At 39.8% G+C, this 20,927-nt stretch overlaps 1 protein-coding gene across 2 annotated transcripts in view; it reads right to left on the bottom strand.

Moving 5' to 3' along the window:
* Positions 1-20,551, bottom strand: part of LOC136885738 (protein Mpv17) — a 143,653-nt gene extending 123,102 nt beyond the window's left edge. The window contains exons 1-2 of one of the 2 annotated variants that reach the window (XM_067158475.2): positions 20,394-20,551; positions 9,202-9,300 (exon numbers count right to left, since the gene is read on the bottom strand). The gene's annotated coding sequence lies outside the window, so the exon portion shown is untranslated. The remainder of the gene's footprint in view (positions 1-9,201; positions 9,301-20,393) is intronic. The other variant, XM_067158474.2, reaches the window with a different exon arrangement.
* Between the last annotated feature and the right edge of the window lie 376 nt (positions 20,552-20,927).

Here is a 20,927-nt window from a genome sequence, read left to right as displayed (position 1 = left end):
AGTTCCTGGAAAGATCTAGAGAGTTACATAACTTTTGTACAGGGTGTGTTACTTTGTTGGTATGTGTTCTAGAAAGCGTGTTCTGTCTATTCTGGAAAAATACGACTTTCGTGATCATGCGTATTCTAGAATGTTAGTCAAAGTTCTCGATCGAAAGTAAGGTTGTGATTGGTGAGTCTAGGTGGCGATAGGGAACACGTGCACGCTGATTGGTTGCCTCCAAGGCCAGTATTCCTATATATAGTGAGCGAGGCAGTGTTCGAATGAATTCTGTATCCTGAATTCTGTTGGTCTCTGTTTATCTGTCTGCGAGCAGCCTGTCTGGATGACGTCCCTCCGGTTTTCGGGATGGCACACTCCTCGGGTAAGCACTCTTGAATTCCGCTCCGCTAAAATTTCCGTAATGTTCCGATTTGCTTTTCATACAGGAGTCTGCCCTAACCTCGCCTAGATTCACCAAATTAGCTACTTATGACGCCTTAGTTTTTCAGCTAGACTTACCTGTTCGTTTCCGAGGCATTCCCGTTTTGTTTCACTAAAATATGTATATTGTAGTTTAATAGTATTTCCCTTGGGGTTTGCCTCTGATAGTTCTGTATCACTTTAGGTACGCTAGATTTTGGATAACCTATAAATTGCATTGTACTACTGCATTGGTAACTAGATGTACAGTTCATTTATAATTTGAATTTACACTGCTACGAATAACCTATGTATATCACTGAACTTATAGCTCATAACTTGGAATGTATATGTAGAATTATCTTGTAAATAATATTTTAAAAACTAAGGATCACGGTGATTCATTTCGGAATCCGCTATCTAAGCCATGTCCATGCCTTTGGTAGGTTCCCAGCCCTTCCATCTTCCCGTTTTGTCGTTCACTAGTTGGCCCTACTGATAGTTACGTACTTGTTTTGTTAGAGATCCGCGTAAAGGCTAGTTACTGTTTTTCCAAGTGTGTAGTGTTTTCTTATATTGTGTATTGTACTCTTACCTTCCCCTTTTAACTGTGTTTGTGCCTTGTTTGGTGTTACCACTGTAGTAGAGGTAACATTTGAAAAAAAAAATACATTCCACTCGCATTACATATTTCACTTGTAACAACAACGACAACAACAATCACATCATAGAAGGAACAACATCAGTAATAAAACCAATTTACAACATTCAACAACCACAAAAACATTCAACAAAAACAGCAATGATACTATTTAAAACAGCTATAGCACCAATGATACTATTTAAAACAGCTATAGCACGAATAGCAACTTATGGGATCCATATAATCTGGGTTAAAATTAACAACCTGATAATTTTAAAGAAAGTTAAAGCTCGTCATATGAAACGAATCCTGGATATCGCAAATACAGTAGAGACAATACGCGACAGTCTGCAAGATATCGAGGGACAGCGATTAGAGCTCTGTCCAGCAAAGCGACCTGGAGTTAATGATTATGTCATAAGAGCACGTGTATTTGTTTGTGAGGTTTTTGGGGTTATTTATGCATTTCCATTAAGTTAAAATAAGCAAATAGTAGCGTGTGTCATTCCTTTACATCACCTCTCAGCATGAGTGGAAAAATGTGTGCTGTTTTTGGCTGCAATAACTATGACGTGCATTTCCCTAGTGACAAGAAAATGTAAGTAAATATTGTGTTTGCATATACAATATTCTTCCAGTTATACAGAGATTTTTGTAGTACTTCCTAAACTTCTGACTTGCGCAACCCATATTTTAACTGGCTGAAAATATAATAAGCTTATTTTATTGTATAGTGCAGCAGTTAATCTTCAATACCAATGTGCTGTAGGTGTGATCTGTGGGTTTTGATTTAATTCAGGAAAATGCATGTGCATGTATGTGTGGCTGGTTGTGTTCCAAGTTACCCCATTTGTGGTGCGTTGTCAAGCACTGAAGATAATATGGGTGACTTAAGAAATGTACGTATTTTGTTGAAACAATATGATGATGCAAATTTGCTTTACCCTAATGAAATGGCAAGTATTCTTTATAGGGAAATTTTGAACGTTTTTGAGGCTAAATTTATACATTTTCTTTCTGTTAGTATGCTTTTAAGTTAAGAGGAAAATTATCCAGCTCTTAAATGTTAATTCAATGAATCATGTGTGTATGGAACGTGCCGTTATTTTTCTTGACAGGTGTCTTAATGTGATGACACAATGTTTTTTAAATGAGAAAAAGACAAATCTAGCTGCAAAAGTTCAGGTAGGAATGCTAAACCTATAAAAGTAATGAATAAATGAAAGATCAAGTCCTTTCATAGCAGTCCATTTCACATCTTGATTATATGTCTAATTTCAGTCTTTAAATAATAACCTGTTAAATAATTCTTCATTCATTTATCCAGAATTGCTTCAGCAGCTTTGAAGTTAATATCTCAATAATACTTTCCTTCAAGATGTAATTTATTTATCCATCTCCGTATATGCATTTCCATTGATATTTGAATTTAGCGCGAATTTCCAGGTCACGCCACTAGGAGTGCCACTTGCGAATTGTCTCCCATTTTAACAAGGTTAAATCCGGAAATGTCGCGTATTATCTCTACTGTATTTGGTATCAGGAAGACAGCACCATCAAGACTGACCTACACTATGTGATCAAAAGTATCTGGACACCCCCAAAAATATACATTTTTCATCTTAAGTGCATTTTGCTGCCACCTACTGCCAGGTACCCCATAGCAGCGACCTCAGTAGTCATTCGAGATCGTGAGAGAGCAGAACGAGGCGCTTGGCAGAACTCAGGTGATTGGTTGCCACTTGTCCCTAGCTCCACTGTTTCTGATGTGATAGTAAATTGGAAACATGAAGGAACACGTACAGCACGAAAGCGTACAGGCCTACCTCGTCTGTTGACTGACAGACCGCCGACAGTTGAGGAGGGTCGTCAAGTGTAATACACAGGCATCTATCCAGACCATCACACAGGAATTCCAAACTGCATCAGGATCCACTCCAAGTACTACGACAGTTCGGCAGGAGGTGAGAAAACTTGGATTTCATGGTTGAGCGGCTGCCCATAAGCCACACATCACGCAGGTCAATGCCAAACGATGCCTCGCTTGGTGTAAGGAGCGTAAACATTGGACGATTGAACACTGGAGAAACGTCTTGTGGAGTGACAAATCACGGTACACAATGTGGCGATCCGATCACTTTGCTCCAATACGGCTGATGATGACCCCTAGATGGGTCAAAACTAGTACCGTGTAATTTATAATTTTGTGAATATATTTTAGTATTGTAAAGGTGGAAACGTTTACGTTGTTATTATTATTATTACTTATATACTACCTCTGCTCAGTGCAGCGCTCCGTGAAGAATGGGCTGCCATTCCCCAAGCAACCTTCCAGCACCTGATTGAACATATGCCTGCGAGTGTGGAAGCTGTCATCAAGGCTAAGGGTAGGCCAACACCACATTGAATTCCAGCATTACCGATAGAGGGCGCCACGAACTTGTACATCGTTCAGCCAGGTGTCCGGATACTTTTGATCACATAGTGTAAGAAACTTTCTTCATAGAAGACATCAGAATGCAGATACACCTGCCAAACACCAAGGCCTTCCTAATTCTCATAGGAAAATGCAGCAATATCTGGAACAACTTTTATTCAACAGACACCATAATGAGCGATGATTGGAAACAGCAAATTACGAGCTTCGACACGTAATAACGTGATATGCCACACATTGTTTTCACCACAAGTTCTGCCAAAATAAGATATTTCATCACCTGAATGAAAATTTTGTGTGAGAATTGTGCAATGAGCACTGAAAGACATTGTGCAAGTAAAAGACAAATATCAATAAAATCCTCTCTTTCCTTTTACAATTTGCTTTATGTTGCAGTGACGCAGCTAGGTCTTATGGCGACCATAAGGCCTAGGAGTGACACACAGCAACAAATGTCCTGGTGGCCAAAGCATTCTTTCTTCTATGCATGTAGTAAATAAGCAGTAAAGCAAAATTCGAAATCATATTTCACTTAAGTGTTCAATATACGTACGAATTACAATAAAAATTCCTAGCACCCTGTGGTACCGCCGTGGCCCAACAGAAATGTTCACTGCATGGTTTTGCCTAGACAGTCAGAGCCATCTTATTATACAGAGGTATCTAGTACCCAACTTATGGGGCCTTAGTGAAAAAGAACAGGTTCAATAGATGGCCAAAGTACAACAGGAATGGAGTCAAAGATTGAGCTGCCAAAAGGAAATGTTAAACCCTAAAGGGCACTTGGCCAAACAAACAGGGGCTAATCCCACACTACTGAGGTAGCGCGCATGGAAATTGCTTCAATACATTGCAGAAACAAATGCGGTACCTCCAACCAAGATGAAGGGGAGCTCGAGAGGGTATAGCACACTCTATCCCCGGATTAGATTTTATGAAGTTTTTACAGAAGCCGGCAGAAATTTGCATTTTTAGAAAATAAGGTTACATTGTAAAGTTTTTGGACCTTTCCCGTGGGTTAAACTGCTGAGCTAATAAGAAATAAAGATGTTAAACGGCCATTACCTTACTGAAGAACTGCTGCCTGATGAAAGAAGCACCACCCGCCTCCTGCTACACACACACACACAAACACACACACTTAGATGTTAATCAAGTGGCCGAGACACGAGAAAATCCGCAGTTTATAAACCCTCGGGGAAAGTTCGAGACCTTTCATGAATAATCAAGACATACCCACAGGTTTTTATTGGCTACATTAAACAGTTACACACAAAATCGAAGAAGAAATACGGGAGAATTGGCTGAAAATTAATCACAGAAATTATTGATTGGCTAACTTCAAAACTGGTGGAAAAAAAAGATAAATATTGCCAACCCAAACATCAATGAACAAAATTTACTAAAGAAAAAACTAATGAATACAAAATTTCTTCATAAAGGTTCTTTCACTTCGCACCAGGGTGCGTGATCATAGTTTTTGTAGTGACATCTATGAGAGAATGTCCACACTTCTTGATCAGTGGAAAACAAAACAAGTTGAAATTCACATGGTACTGGCAACTTCATAATCACAAAAATTACGGTAGTGACATCTTCTGAAGAAAAATTTAAGTTGGTCTAGTTTTAAGTTCAATGTTTCTCCTGTAGAGGAGTACTTTAAGGCAGAAGATTTAAATGTGCAGCATAGAGGTGTACCACCCGGTACACTGTCAATGAATGTTGACAAAATGCAAGTACACTCATGTTTATGCTATACTTATTGCAATAAGCGTAGAAAACAGCTCAGGTATGGGTGCAACAATTTGGAAGAAATCAGTGTGGCCAATTGATTACGTAAGCATAAGCTTGGGGTGCAAACAGGAAATCACAGAAAAGCATAACCAGGTTTCCCGACAGTAGGATTCAAACCCACAATCTCCAAAATCTTGAGCTTCCGAGTTAGCTAACCCGCCACATTTAAGCACATGGCTAAACTGGTTGGACAAATACTTACATATTGTCAATAACAGGAGGTTGGATTAATTAAATAAAGAGTATATTTTGGAAACCAAGCACACCGGGATTTGCTACGAGACCATAGCAGTGCACTAGCATAGCGAATTCAACAGCTCAGTGGTCCGCCGGCCTAGCAGGGAGTCATACAGCAACACCTGTCAGCGGTACCCTCGTGAGAAACTCACTCAGCGGTACAATGTACCACTCTGGCAGCCAACGTGTTAATTAAGGTACAGCCATAGCATTTCCCTGGTGTGAAAATGGGAAACCACAGAAAACCATTTTCAGGGCTGCTGACAGTGGAATTTGAACCCCCTATCTCCCGGATTAGAGGTAGACCACATCTAGGATACATAAAACAAGTCATTCACGACAAGGGTTCCGATAATTACTTGGACTTGAAGAGATTAGCCACAGACCGGAGTTTATGAAAAGCCGCTACAAACCAATCTTCGGAATGAACACCACATAAGAAGAATCCCCCGGATGCAAGCTCACAGCTGCGCGCCCCTAACCGCACGGCCAACTCGCCGTAAAACTAGGACTAGAGTAATGTAATACAGGTTTTGTATTTTGCATATTGTGTGCATTTTCATTAAAAATAATAATACAACAATAATAATGAGGGTTATTTAAAACTTAATGCCCTGCAGCACTATTGGTTTTCAACCTCAGTTTCAGAAAAAGAAAGTTAATTTCAGAAAAGAAAAAAAAAACTTTCAATTTTGGAAAAAGTAATCTCAACTTCAGAAAACATAACTCCAACTTCAGAAAAAGTCTGTTTAATTTAACAATAAATATAAGTGAAAATTACATTTTCTACATAGTCCTGAAAACATTCTGCAGACAAAGATAAATCAAATCATTTAATAATTAATAACTAAACAGCAAGTTTTTCACTTTATACAACTTCCTTTTTTAGTTTTCCACAATCATGTTGTCCATTTGCATAACAGCAGGATAATGTATCTGCATATGGTTGACAGCCCATATGCACATTTGAGTAGTGATGGCTTGTATTGCACCATCAACAATAATCTCCAAGCGGCGAAGTCTGAATTCAATTTGCGCCATAGCTGGATCACCCCTCATTAAAATGACGTGGGTCTCACTCAGACATTGCACTCCATATGTTCAATATGCAGCTGTATGGCGCAAACCAATAAACTCTTGTTCTTATAGTATTTCCTGATAACGAAGCTGTCTAAAACAACGACAATGTCTTTGCCACTACCCGTAAACAGCGCCTCAAAAACTCAAAATAGTGTTCTCTCCTGAATTCACCCAGTTTGCGTTGCCATAATTCTAAACCCATGAAAGAAATGTAGCCTACAATATGAAGATTTGGTCTTTTACTCTTCGGTACCTTAACACGTTCCCTGCTTTGCGACTCGTACAGCACAAAAATGTGGTGGTATCTACGTTGTTCTATGGCATAGAACAACTACCGAATGTGTCTGTGCGACGTAAAACCACAACTACCTTACACCACGAGGCACAGGTATTCACCAGTGCCTCAACTATGCTGGAAAATGGGAGCTATACACTGTTGATCGAGTATTATCGTACTGTAGCCGTCATTATAGGGTGGCGGAAATCTGTTGCGACAGCGTGTGAAGTAACTATAGGATTTACAATCGGGCATCTTTTTTTTGCAGCATCACGCTAAGAATGTTAGTTACATACAGATTTCATCATCTTATAAGGATAGGAATGTGTGCGAAATGTTTCAGATTAAACGTAGATTGGCAGACTTCCAGCTACCGAAAGAGTGTTCCAGTTCACACTCTTCACAACGAACCAGGTGATCTCGTTTAGGAGATGAAGATATCCATCGTCATCTTCACCACTGAACCTGTGTGTGGTGACAGCCAACAATGCCGACTGTGTCTAACAACAGCAGACGTGTGGTAGACACTTCCGGGTGGTTTCGAACCACGCCGTGCGCTTTAACTGTTACATACGTAAAAAAAAAAAAAAAAAAAAAACCATAAAAAATCCTGGAATAGTGCCGGACTATCGGACGTTCCGGACTGTTGGATGCCAGACTAATAGAATTCTACTGTAGTTTATTTTCAAAATTAATCATAATTTCATCCCAGTTTTTTAATGTCAATGTGTATATATTTGTTTCATTTGTTTTATGTCAATTGTGTGCATGTACATTTGTTTAGTTATTAGATGGTTTACATTAAGGCTAAAGATGCCCAGCCCTGGCCAAAACTAGTCCCTAATTAATTAATGTAATTTAGAACATTACATATTATAGTATTGAAAGGTGGACCATCACTACATTAATTTAATAATTATATTGTACTTACAATTCAATACGGATCAGAACCATGAAGTTTATAACCTATGACCTGGTTGCCAGCCATTGAGAATTTACATGGGTAGTTCCCTTCCTGTCCTTTCACTATTGATATTTCATCTCGGTGTTTTCCAAATTCGTACATTCCTCGGCGCCACATGTTTCATTCCAGGCTTGTGTCTATATTATACACCTGTCAATGTCATATGTTATGTACACACGTTATGGTTCGGTCAGCTTCCCCTTCGAACGCTAGCGTTGTGCCACATCCTGGGAGCCACCTCGTGGCAAATGAACGTACCATTTCCACTTTTATTACAACGTCTAAATTTTAAAGAGTCATTGTTTCGGAAGGCTTTCTCGTGGACAGTCAAGATTTCTTCTGAGGATGCAGGGCACAGTTCCCTGCGAAACGTAAAGAATTTCGCCTTATTTTCTTGACATGGCGTAAGCCCAAAAGCCTATACAGCAAAGAACACTGGCAAGCAGCAAAGGGCTCTTCTGTTGTAGGAAGCGCTTAACTGGATATGTAGATGCTGATTGGGCAGCATGCAGCAGATTATACACTGACTTTGTCTTTGCAATATACGGCAGAATCGTATCTTGAGAATCCAGAAAACAACGGAAGTTGAATACACGGCCTTGAGTGAGGCTTCAAAGGAGTCCATGCACTTACAACAACTAGCAAGGAAGATAAGGCATCAACAGAATGTCGACTGTACAGCTATATGGTCCGGTACACAAGCCGAATATCTCCCTATTCAGGCCTCAAAACTTTTTTAACCTGAAGGGCGAATTCTACCACGTCCAAAGAAGGAACTTAGATGCAAAAATTGTGATTTTTCGCTATCTGTAATTAACTATTAAATGCAAATATTTGCCCGGCGCTGACTTTTCTGCCATGGTAGCTATGTTTATGATGTGATAGTTCATTCCTTCAACTTGTTCAAGGTCAGCCATGATGAAACTGTGATGTCACGAGCCAACACCTGATATTTCAATGCACATAAATACACAAACTAAGCACACCATGGGTTACAGCAGAAAATGATCACATCACATAATGGATACTGATGATATACAGTCACCACAGAAATCAGAATAAATCATTAAAATACTGGAAATTTAAAACAAAGGAAGAAAACATCAGGAATCGCTTTGATACCACTTGAGCGCCCAATCACAATGGAGCAATTTACGAACACGGAAGCATGTTTAGGAATCAGAAATGCATGTACACACAATATGAAACGATATGTGAAGCAGCAATGAGGAGAGATCTTCTCTGTATGGTTGCCAGTCACCTACTGACCCACCCAAAAAAGTGTTATTACTCACACAAAAAAATTAGAACGAAGGCCAGTTCACACAGTAGCAAGAATAGGACTAGTGTGTTCAAATAGTACTCACAGAAGGTTATTTTGGTATCCATTGCACGTACTGCCGGCATCGTCTACGAAGCCAGCACTCTAGATTAGTATCATTGCACTTTGACATGCAATAAAACACCTAAAACAACGCACATAAATCCACCTTCAATGTACAAAATATTCCTTAATTATTTAACTACACAATACTGCACAATGTGCATATACGAGCCATTGATTAAATAAACATCAAAACTTCAACTGACAGTAATGGCACCACAATCACGACCAGCCCCTCCACCTTCAATCTACGACAAGTACCAACCTAACAAACTTAACCCTTAACGCCAATACTTACCTGACGAAGAAAGTAGATTAGTTTTACTTTAACAATTTAACACTGTTTATACCCAATGGTTAAGCATTTTTTCAATAATCCATTACGAGCCATGCATATTTAGATGAACCCAAGCTCATAAGGACTGCAAGTTTTATGCCCTCTTCCTTCCACTACGAAGGGTTGGCTTATGTCATATGCTCATAGGTGTACCACATGTGCTGTCTATAAAGGAACCTCATACGTATGACGTCATGATCATTTTTCTTGTCCACGGTGAAATGTTAAATAATTAAATCAGTCGCATATGTGCAGTAGCGAAAATTCAGACTTAGTTTTTGGATATTAATTCCCTGTCTCTCTCTAACACCCTATGACCTCAGGTATAACGTCATCACCCCTCATTCAATAAGTAAACATGGTCGCCATATGCTCTCCTAGTCATATACAGGATGAAGCAAAATTCGCGCACTTGGGCGTCGCAGTGCGTCTCCTCACATATCAACAGTAAAAAAATGTCTCTCACAAAAGTTGCTCCTGCGAGTATATCAGGCAGGAAAAGGACGTTGAGTGGCAATTTGGCAACACTGTAACCACGGTAAGTACCTCTGTCAGCAAATAATATCCGTGCTGTACAGTTGGTGCAGTGGATAGAATTTTGGGTTAGCATGCAGGAGGTCGAGGGTTCGACCCTGGGTTGCGGCCCATTTTTTATTTGCTAATTTCCATCAGACATTACCTAGGTGGTTTGAAAAGTTCTCGGAATGTACTAGAATTAAGTAGCTTACCTCGGTGGAACTGCTTTTATTTTTCAACATAGTCTCCCTGTAGACTAATGCATTTGGTCCAGCGATGTTCCAATGCCTTGATCCCATCTCGGAAATGAGATTCCTCCAGGCCTGCAAAATACCTCCCCAATTCGGCTGTCAGTTCTTCCCTTGTAGAAAATCTCCGTCCACCGAGGAAAATTTTCAGCTTGCGGAATAGATGAAAGTCTGATGGTGCCAAATTAGGTGAATAAGGTGGATGTGGCAACAATTCGTACCCCAGTTCATAAAGTTTTGCCATGTCAATAACACTTGTGTGCGGCGGAGCATTGTCCTGATAAAAGGTGACCTTTTTCCTTGCCAAACCAGGCCTTGTTTCGTGTATCTTTTCCTTTAGTTGGTCTAGGAGGTTTGCATAGTATTGTCCCGTAATTGTTTGGCCAGTAGGAAGGTAATCTATCAGCAGAATGCCTTTTGCATCCCAGAAAACTGAGGCCATGACCTTTCCGGCCGAACACACTGCATTTGCTTTCTTTGGTGGTGGTGAATCACCGTGTTTCCACTGCTTTGACTGCTGTTTTGTCTCTGGGGTACAGTAGTGCGACCCAAGTATTATCTGTAGTCACAAACCGGCGCAAAAAATCTTGTTGGTTGCACTGAAAACAGGCCAGACTTTGTTCAGACATTTCCAACCTGGTGCGTTTATTGTCCAATGTCAAGAGCCACGGCACCCATCTTGCGGATAATTTTTTCATACCCAATTCTTCGGTTAAAATATAATATACCCATTCAGAAGACACCCCTACAGCTTCAGCAATCTCCCGCACTTTCAGTCGACGATCCTCCATGACCATTTTATGCACTTTTGTGATAAATTCTGGGGTTGTAACACTTTTTGGCCGTCCACTACGCAGATCATGATCTAAGCTCTCCCGACCAAATTTAAACTCGCTGGTCCACTTGGCAACAGTTGAAAATGAAGGAGCAGAGTCCCCAGTGTGTTCTGAAAGTCGGCATGAATTTCCTTTGCTTTCATACCTTTCTTTAGAAAGTATTTAATCACTGCTCGAATCTCAGTTTTTTCTATTGTCACAAATCACTACGCGGGAACAAAAACATAGTCGTCACTACCACACTCCTACAGCAAGAGCACTGAGGCCACGTATTCACTCACAAAGGATGTGTGATTATTGCACGGGAACCCCATTGCTCTAGCACTGACATCTAGCGGTGATTCCGAGAACTTTTCAAAGCGTCCTCGTACATACTGTAATACAGTAAGACACCGTACCTTAGGTCACATGTATCCTACATTTACAATATTTTGTAACGCTGAACACAACAAATACTTTGCTAGTCCTACTGGTAATTTAAGGATGTACGAAATTTAATGGACCTGAACAAGGCAAGAATATTAGTTGGTACTAATCTATGAGACTATTGGAGGAGGGTACAAAGAAAACAGGTTTCGCATCTAGTATACGAAGTGGTGCGAATGAATTCACGCCCACAATGTGGAAAGGGTGTCTTTCAAAGCTGACCAATGAAAACGATTGTTCGTCCATTTCTAGGATCGTAGTACGTAAGTGCAAATGGTGCCTAGAGGACCCGCTGCAATCGTTGACGATTAAGATGCCAGGTACTATACCACCTGGACTACATTTACGAAATAAAAAATATACGCTTCAACCCAGGATCGACCCCACGACCTCCTGCATGCTAACCCAATACTCTATCCACAGTGTACAGCACGAACAATGCGTGCTGACAGAGGTAGTTACCCTACATGTGGTTACAGTGTTGCCAAATTGCCATTCTTCAATGTCCTTTTTCTGCCTGATATACTCACAGGACCAACTTTAATGAGAGACTTTTTTTACTGCTGGCATGTGAGTAGTCGCGCTGCGACGCCCAAGTGCGCAAATTTCGCTTCACCCTGTATAGTGTATTCTTCAATGTCGTATATGTCATGTAATAGTACAAAAACCCAGTGTTTTCGCACCTCTACTCCTTCCTTGTACCCTAATGAATATATCTAATAGTATTTGATGGCATTTACAAGTGAACTGGCAATGGTCGACTTGTGTACCGTAACCAATACTGTTTTCCATTCTCGGACTAAGCATACTGATGTGCAACATCATTTTGTACGAGAGGTTCTTTCATCTACGGACATTCATCTCACTTGTCAACAGAGAAGATGCCTTCAGACATATTAACTGAAGATAAGTACTCAAAGTGCTCAGAATGTCTGGGTGTCAGAAGACTGAAATGTTAAAGGCTGGTTCAGCCTTCGAGATGGGGTGTTGAGATGGGGTGTATATATATTCACGTGACTCTGGCTGAGCCACCATCAAGTAGCGCCACCTATACGCTACGTTTTTCTTCCATTCTGGCACATCACGATTATAATCTCCATGTTTATTGTTTCACTGTATCCATCCATGTTTTACATATGTAATAAATATTGTTATTCTAATATAAACCATGCTGATCTTATTACTTTCCGAAACACCATACCTTTTCAAAAAAAGAATACCAAAACAGATTATGGAGATAAAGTTTGAGGGAAAGAGCACGAGAGGGAGACCTAGAACAAGGTGGATCAATTCAATAAAGAGGCATGCATGAAGAAGAAACATGGACTGGAACAAAATGTTGGAAGAGAAATGGTGAAAAGAGAACGGAAGGTGGAGAAGTGCCATAAATGATTGCTGCCTTCTGTATACAGTTCCCTTGTTCATAAATGATCTCTGGGACACTCCAACATATAACACATCATCTTAGCTTAAAATCCTTTTAAACCGACCCCCAAACATATATTTACTTTCAAAACTTAATCATAAATTTCACGCACCATTGTCAACCAGCTAGTAGCAATGACGTGACGTCATTCATAACATGCATTACCAAAGTGCGCAGAAAGGCTGTAACCTATCGCTGCAAATCCAGGCCAAACTCTTCTATTGCTGTTGTGCACACTGCCTGCACGGCCTATCTGACATGCGGGCCCCTTTGCTGGGGTTTACTCCCTAGTAATCACTCCAGGTGGGGGCTTATGCCCCCAGAAGTTCCCCGCTATAGTTTTATATAATTTCATAACTGTTGCTGCTATTAGCAATCCCGTGAACTAAGCAGAGAACAGAAATAAAAGAGTCTCACGCTCCGCCGAGTCTTTGCGTGCAATTAGTGTAATCCTTTACTTCTAAATTGACGTTTTGGCTCTATCTGGTAGTTATGTGCTGAAACACAGACATCCACCCAATCCCATGCTGCCCTTCGTATCGACTTATATTGGCAGAGTGCGATCTCAAAACCTAGTTGCCGACTAATATTTACATTCACCACGTGGTTAACCTATCTCACTCAGCGTGTCTGGTATTTGGTACAGTTCACGATCTTTTGCATTTTTCTTCAGTAATTTATGTTTTTCATATTAGTCTTTATCTCTCCAGTATAGTGTAGTTTACAGTTTAGCATAGCATAAATTAGTAAAATACAGGTTCAGTAGTTCAGTGCATAAAAACAGCTGTAGTTTTATTTACGTCCATGTACTTGTTAGTGTACTTAATTCGTGGGTGTTTAGCATGTCTCATTGTAGTTCGGGAAAGACTGGCAAGAAAGTGATTCAGATCAGTGGAGTGTTCCCTCTCAAGGCCATAACCTCCTTCCTGTTCCAGCCATTAGCGGTGAGTGATGTGTTATATCCTCATTCTCTTTAATTCTTAATAATGCTCTTTGAGAACATGATGGGTATATAGGAAATTGGGAGTGAGATTTGTAGATGCTTAGGAACTTCAAAGGCAGAAACAGGTTCCAGGAAGAACATGTCAGAGATGGGCACAAGCCTAGTTATACTCTGTGCGGCTTTACTTCTAAACTAACGCTTCGCAAACCAAATGTGCAGATCAGAGGTAAGGCTTTTCAGGCGTTTGGTCTATTAACCAGCTTTTCGTCTTAGGTCTGACACTAGACTCATCAGAGTGGGATGTGTCAGACCCTACCCACTGACGCTGGGGTGTATGCTGGTGAACATATCAGAAGCCCTATACAATAGGCACAGTCTGATAACTGCATACGGGAGATAAAACTCCACAATGGAATTATTGCCCACCTAGCAATTCCGAATGGAAATTCTAAGTTCCCAAGGAGGGAATTAGATATTTTTCCACCAATAGTGCATGTCAAAAAACGCTGGTTAATAGAGCAAACGCCTGAAAAGCCTTACATCTGATCTGTTTTTTGACATGCGCTATTGGTGGAAAAATATCTAATTCCCTCCTTGGGAACTTAGAATTTCCAAACCAAATGTGCATCGCCTGACCTCTGTTGACAGCACGCTACTGATGCGAGAACAGCTCATGCAACATGACCGCGGTAAACAGCATACCATGGAGGCCACTTGGAGCCACCTGCAGTGCCAATGCACTATGAGATTCTGTATGCACTAGCCATGCATCTTGGTGGGTGTGCTAGGTACCAACCGATGAGCCCAACCTAGCACATGGGGGTGAAATGCTGGCAACCAGGAATGAGTTAGCTGAAAAATTTATAATGTCCAATAACCGACCATTTATATTGGTATTAGATCTATAGTAACCGGGCCTCAAAAATTAATACATAAAATGTTACTTTAAATGCTGCTATTCTCACCTTAAAATGATAGTGTGTTCAATACGCTTGCCAGGGACCAACCCACCCGCCCCTCGAAGTATATTTACTTTTATAACCAAAAATACTGTTTTAGACGCCATTGCTTATAATGATGATTGGTTCACGTATGGAAGAGGATGACGTCATCGACACCCACGATGAGATTTTGTTACCAATCATTGCAGAAGAAAAAATTATGAAGTGGCCAGGAAAATTTAAAAGGCCGTGGTGCATACTGACCCCACGGCAAGAAAAAAGGTAGTTTAGTAGTGGTAACGTATCTTTGCACATCCAGGCCAATCTCTGTCATGAGAACAGTGGCCCCTTGCGGCCACACTCCCTTCAAGAGGCTCTTTTCTATCGCCGCGGCGCATACTGTCCTCACAGCAAGAAAAAAAGTATAGCCATATCAAACCAACAACCAACAGTTGGCAGCATTGTCATTCCTCTCGGTGCCACTAGTGCGACAGTCAACTCACTATAATAAATTATTATATTTAAAAAACCACCTTTCCAATACACAAAATCCTTATAATTAGGATGAAACCATTTTAATTACAAATTGGACATGTTTCGCTCAATCTTAGTGAGCATCATCAGCAATAGGTAACATAAATCATTGGTGGGTCAGGGCCCTGATCCTGTCATATATCACAAAAGAATGTCTAATATACATTGATAAAAATATATGAATTTAACACTTTAAAAATAATCAATAAGATTATTTTTGTCTATTAAAACAAAAATTGATCATTATAACTGCTTGAAATGTAAAAATGGAATGGATGGCTTGAAATGTTAAAAATAATATATAGTAATTAGATGTTCTTAAAAATCGTTGTCCAATATATCTACGCTCGATTGTATTAGACTGTTTATGATAAAATCAGTTTTTCATATCAGCGTGAGCTCTTATTATAAACTATGTTGCTGTTTTTTAAGAATAAACATGATGATAAACGTTAAAAATCTCCGTTAGGAGAACAATGTCAACACACTACTGCACAAAGGATAACTGAAACAACGCAAGGAATCCCATAAAGGCTAATTTACGCCGATCTAGACGATGTTTTATCACCAGTGAATTTCGTTTTTCAACCATCATATGCAATTTTTAACATTTATCATCATGATTATTCTTAAAAAACAGCAAAACTGACTTATCACCAGTGAACTTCATTTTTCAGTTACCACCAAACCTCAGTAAACAACCAAGGGACCAGTTCACACACGGGATACATCCGTTTTAAATTTCACATACTAGATCAGTAACTCTCCGTTAGGAGAACAATGTCAATACACTACTGCACAAATAACTGAAACACAACTCAAGGAATTCCATAAAGGCTAATTTACGCTGATCTAGACGATGTTTTATCACCAGTGAACTTTGTTTTTCAACCATCATATGCGATTTCTAACGTTTATCATCATGTTTATTCTATAAAAAAAACAGCAACATAGTTTATAATAAGAGCTCACCCTGATATGAAAAACTGATTTTATCATAAACAGTCTAATACAATCGAGCGTAGATATATTGGACAACGATTTTTAAGAACATCTAATTACTATATATTACTTTTAACATTTCAAGCCATCCATTCCATTTTTACACTTCAAGCAGTTTTAATGATCAATTTTTGTTTTAATAGACACAAATAATCTTATTGATTATTTTAAAGTGTTAAATTCATATATTTTTATCAATGTATATTAGACATTCTTTTGTGATATACGACAGGATCAGGGCCCTGACCCACCAATGATTTATGTTACCTATTGCTGATGATGCTCACTAAGATTGAGCGAAACATGTCCAATTTGTAATTAAAATGGTTTCATCCTGATTATAAGGATTTTGTGTATTGGAAAAGTGGTTTTTTTAAATATAATAATTTATTACTCTGAACTCCAATACGGTTGTAAAATGAGATTTATAACTTGTAAAGTCAACTCACTTGCGCCACCTAGTGGTGGCTCGTGGTACTAAACCATGAAGCCCGGTTCCTATAGTTCTTAAATTATTAAATGTTAAACAATTAATTTATTGAAACCACCTATTCAATACTGAAAAAAATGAAATGGCGTATGGCTTTTAGTGCCGGGAGTGTCCGAGGACAAGTTCGGCTTGCCAGATGCAGGTCTTTTGATTTGACTCCCGTAGGCGACCTGCGCATCATGATGATGATGATGATGAAATGATGAAGATGACACATACACCCAGCCCCCGTGCCAGTGAAACTAACCAATTATAATTAAAATTCCCGGCCCTGCCAGGAATCAAACCCGGGACCCCTGTGACCAAAGAAAGGCCAGCACACTAACCATTTAGCCATGGAGCCAGACTATTCAATACTAGCAAAGTCTTTAGGACTATAACATTGTCATTATATTAAGTTTAAGTATGGTATAGTTGGGGACAAATCATGATGACCTCGCCTCACACCACTACTTTCCAGTGGTAGCTCGGTGTCTATTAGCGACTTATAGGATTTACTACCTCTACTGCAGCCAGAGTTGCCCAATCGGCTACTGCACTCTACATGAAAAAAGGGTAAATACTACAGATAGTGAGGAAGAAAGTGGTTTGGCAGCCTCTCCAAAACAAACAAGGATGGCTTAGAGCTCATTAACTCAGCAGGGTGCAGGGTGTAATTGACTACTGGCTTCCAGCTCGCTTCTAGGAACTGAGGCCGTCATATTTTGTCCCCAACTATATATGTTTCGCCTGTCATTGCAGGCATCGTCAGCCATGAATTCTAACTCCAAGTTAGAGCTCTGAGTGGATGCTTACTAGGATTATTCTAAAACAATATTTTAAGTTCACATTCAATGGAAATAATATTAACTGTCATGTTGGATGGCACATTTGAACTTTTAAACAAGAACAACTTGTTCACTCCAATAATACCTAATGTTCTTGTGTGCAAATTGCTTTAAAAAATACGTATAATTTTTTCTTCCGCAGCCCAGAGTTTTTTTACATTATTACGCAGCAAAAATAATGCATATCATACTTGGAATTCCTTTTAGAGGAGAGATGTGTTCATTGCGATGTCTAGGAACCAACCTTCCCGCCCCCAGAAGTATATTTACTTTCATAACCTAATAAGAGCAGCACCTGCCATCAGCCATGGCTAAAGTAACTACTTGTATTCTCATTGGTCAACATGAACAGAACGTGACATCATTGCCATCAATGCTGATAAATACATTGTGTTACCAACCCCGGCTGAATAAAAGCACAAAGAATAAAACACCATGTAAAGGAAACAATGTGAAATGCACAACAGCAGTAATTTAATTTAATACTTATATTAAATGGTCTTGTGCAGGTTCTATCCTAACTGTCCACACGTCCAGACCAATCGTGTTTCCATATGAAACTAGATGCCTAGGGCCGTTTCGCGGCTTCTAACCGTCCAGACCAATGATCTTGTTCACAGCAAGAATCCTAACCGTCCAGACCAATCGTCTTGTCCACGACAAGAATCCTAACCGACCAGACCAATCGTCTTGTCCACGACAAGAATCCTAACCGACCAGACCAATCGTCTTGTCCACGACAAGAATCCTAACCGTCCAGACCAATCGTCTTATCCACGGCAAGAATCCTAACCGTCCAGACCAAACGTCTTGTCCACGGCAAGAATCCTAACCGTCCAGACCAATTTATTTCCTTACGAAACTAGGGGCCTAGGGCCGCTTCGCGGTTTTTAACCGTCCAGACCAATGGTCTTGTCCAGATCCTAACCCAACCGTCTGCACGGCAAGAACCAATCCAGACCAAAGGTCTAACCAATGTAACAATAAACACCACCACCAGCTATCGAAGTACCACTCATTAGTTCCTAAGTACAGAGGTTGGCAGCGCTAAGCGCCTCCTGACAACATCCTTCTCGAGCGTGTAAACAAACGAGAGTCGTTCCGCACGCAGCTGAATGTAGCGAGTGCTGGGCTTCGGAAGGTAAAATTATAATTAAAAATATTGTTTTAGAATAATCCTAGTAAGCATCCACTCAGAGCTCTGACTTAGAGTTAGAATTCATGGCTGACGATGCCTGCAATGACTGGCGAAACATGTACCATACTCAAACTTAATACAATGACAATGTTGTAGTCCTAAAGAATTTACTAGTACTGAATAGGTGGTTTCAATATCATCGCTTTCCTTTCGTTTGTTTACACGCTCGCGGCCTTCTCAGGAAGGATGTTGTGAAACGGTGCTCAAATGACTGTATATCGGTATGTAGCTATTTACTATGAACTGGTGCACCTTTTGTATATGTCATTTTCTTAAATTTACCTAAATATAAACATATTATATAGAGCAAAACTTTTGCAAAAATAAATAACATAAATTCAATATATTTTTGGTCATACATTCCTTGGATGATAAATAACTGTTTTAATATAATCATCTTCTTATTCCTTGTACTTTGGACGATAAAAGGGTGTACTGTTTTAGTATGTATAACATGACAACGATTTTTGACACGATTTATACTAACAGTCTGCAGCACCGGTAAAATATTGCTGCCACTACAGGGTAAATGACCGCCACTTCGAGTTAACATTTATAACTGAATTTCAATACGGTCAAAATTAAAGTAATCACTTGTAATACTATAGTTCTGCCAACCACTGGGCTGGTGGCAAGCAAAAGGGGTCTGGGGACGAAGCCCCAGTAGTGCTGAAATGTGACAAAAAGTAAGGTTATGGGCGCACACCATGACACTTTGGAACTTCATGCAGTTTTCTTATTTACAATGAAGGGAGCAGCTGATCTGAGCTCTACCGGAGGCAACAGAAAACAGTTTTCATGACAGCTGACCCTACAGCCAAACAGATAATGGTCACAAATCTCAGGTTTATAGTGCATCTTCTATACAAATAAGAATACCTCGGGGGGGGGGGGGGGGGGGAGAGGGGAGGCGTTCTGTGGGTCGCCACTCCTCTCCGCTAAATCAGCTTCAATCGCGAAGGCTCTACTGAAGTACCCTCGTCAAGTGCTACCGACGTATCTACGTGAAAATTCAAAGCATACAAAAGTCAGGCAGAAATCTAGAAGTTACTGACTCGTTACCCAATACAGTAGTTAAATTACTTTTCTTTTCCAAATTTTATATTATTAGACATACCAGTCCAAGAGTAACTGACTGATGCTCCTGCCCTTCCCTTTCATAAACTAACACTAATCTTCTTGATGGCTTCTAAAGCCCATACACTGAAACAACAGTTCACAGTTTACTTCATGAACTAAGTGAACCAGAACAAGAGCTACAAACAGCAATTTCAAAACGTACAAATGAAACTGCTACCGTTTCGGAACAAATCATAGTTCCTGCCCTTTCCACTGTATATACCAGTACAGTTTTCAGCAAGAAACTTTTGTAAACACGAAACACGCACAGACTTCCCAATATACTTCAATCAATACGTTGGTACTTTATAATCAAATTATACATGACTTACCTGTTCTAATGGTTGAACAACATGTCAATCTTGCTTTGATAAAGATCACATGCCCTTGGACATTTACGTCAATCCCCACATTATCAAACTCATACAGTACTGACATCAAATAAAATAACTTAAAGTTCAAATCGCACGATGTGACTCGCCGTAGATATAGTGCTACTCACTGTCGCCAACCTCATCAACAACAACCTGGGCACGGTATTTCTCTACTTGATGTGATAACTTCTAAATTCTATAATTTCTAAATCTATATAGCCTATATATAAAATAAGAGTTTTGTCTGTACATTGCTCAGAAATTAAAAAGGATGGTATTTCTGTATCGGTCGTGTCCATAGTAACAAGGAAATGCACTTTTTAATTTTCCGTAATTTCTGTCTGTCTATCTATCTATCTGCCTGTCTATCTATCTGTATGTATGTACACGCACCACGAGAAAACTGCTGAGGAGAATTTAATAAAAATCGGTATGTAAAATCCGGCAATAAGCCGCTACAATCTAGGCCATAAATGATCTTATTCACGCAGG

This window comes from Anabrus simplex, chromosome 14, assembly GCF_040414725.1.
Source record: "Anabrus simplex isolate iqAnaSimp1 chromosome 14, ASM4041472v1, whole genome shotgun sequence".
Classification (NCBI taxonomy): domain Eukaryota; kingdom Metazoa; phylum Arthropoda; class Insecta; order Orthoptera; family Tettigoniidae; genus Anabrus; species Anabrus simplex.
This window is presented reverse-complemented; position numbering and strand designations above follow the sequence as displayed.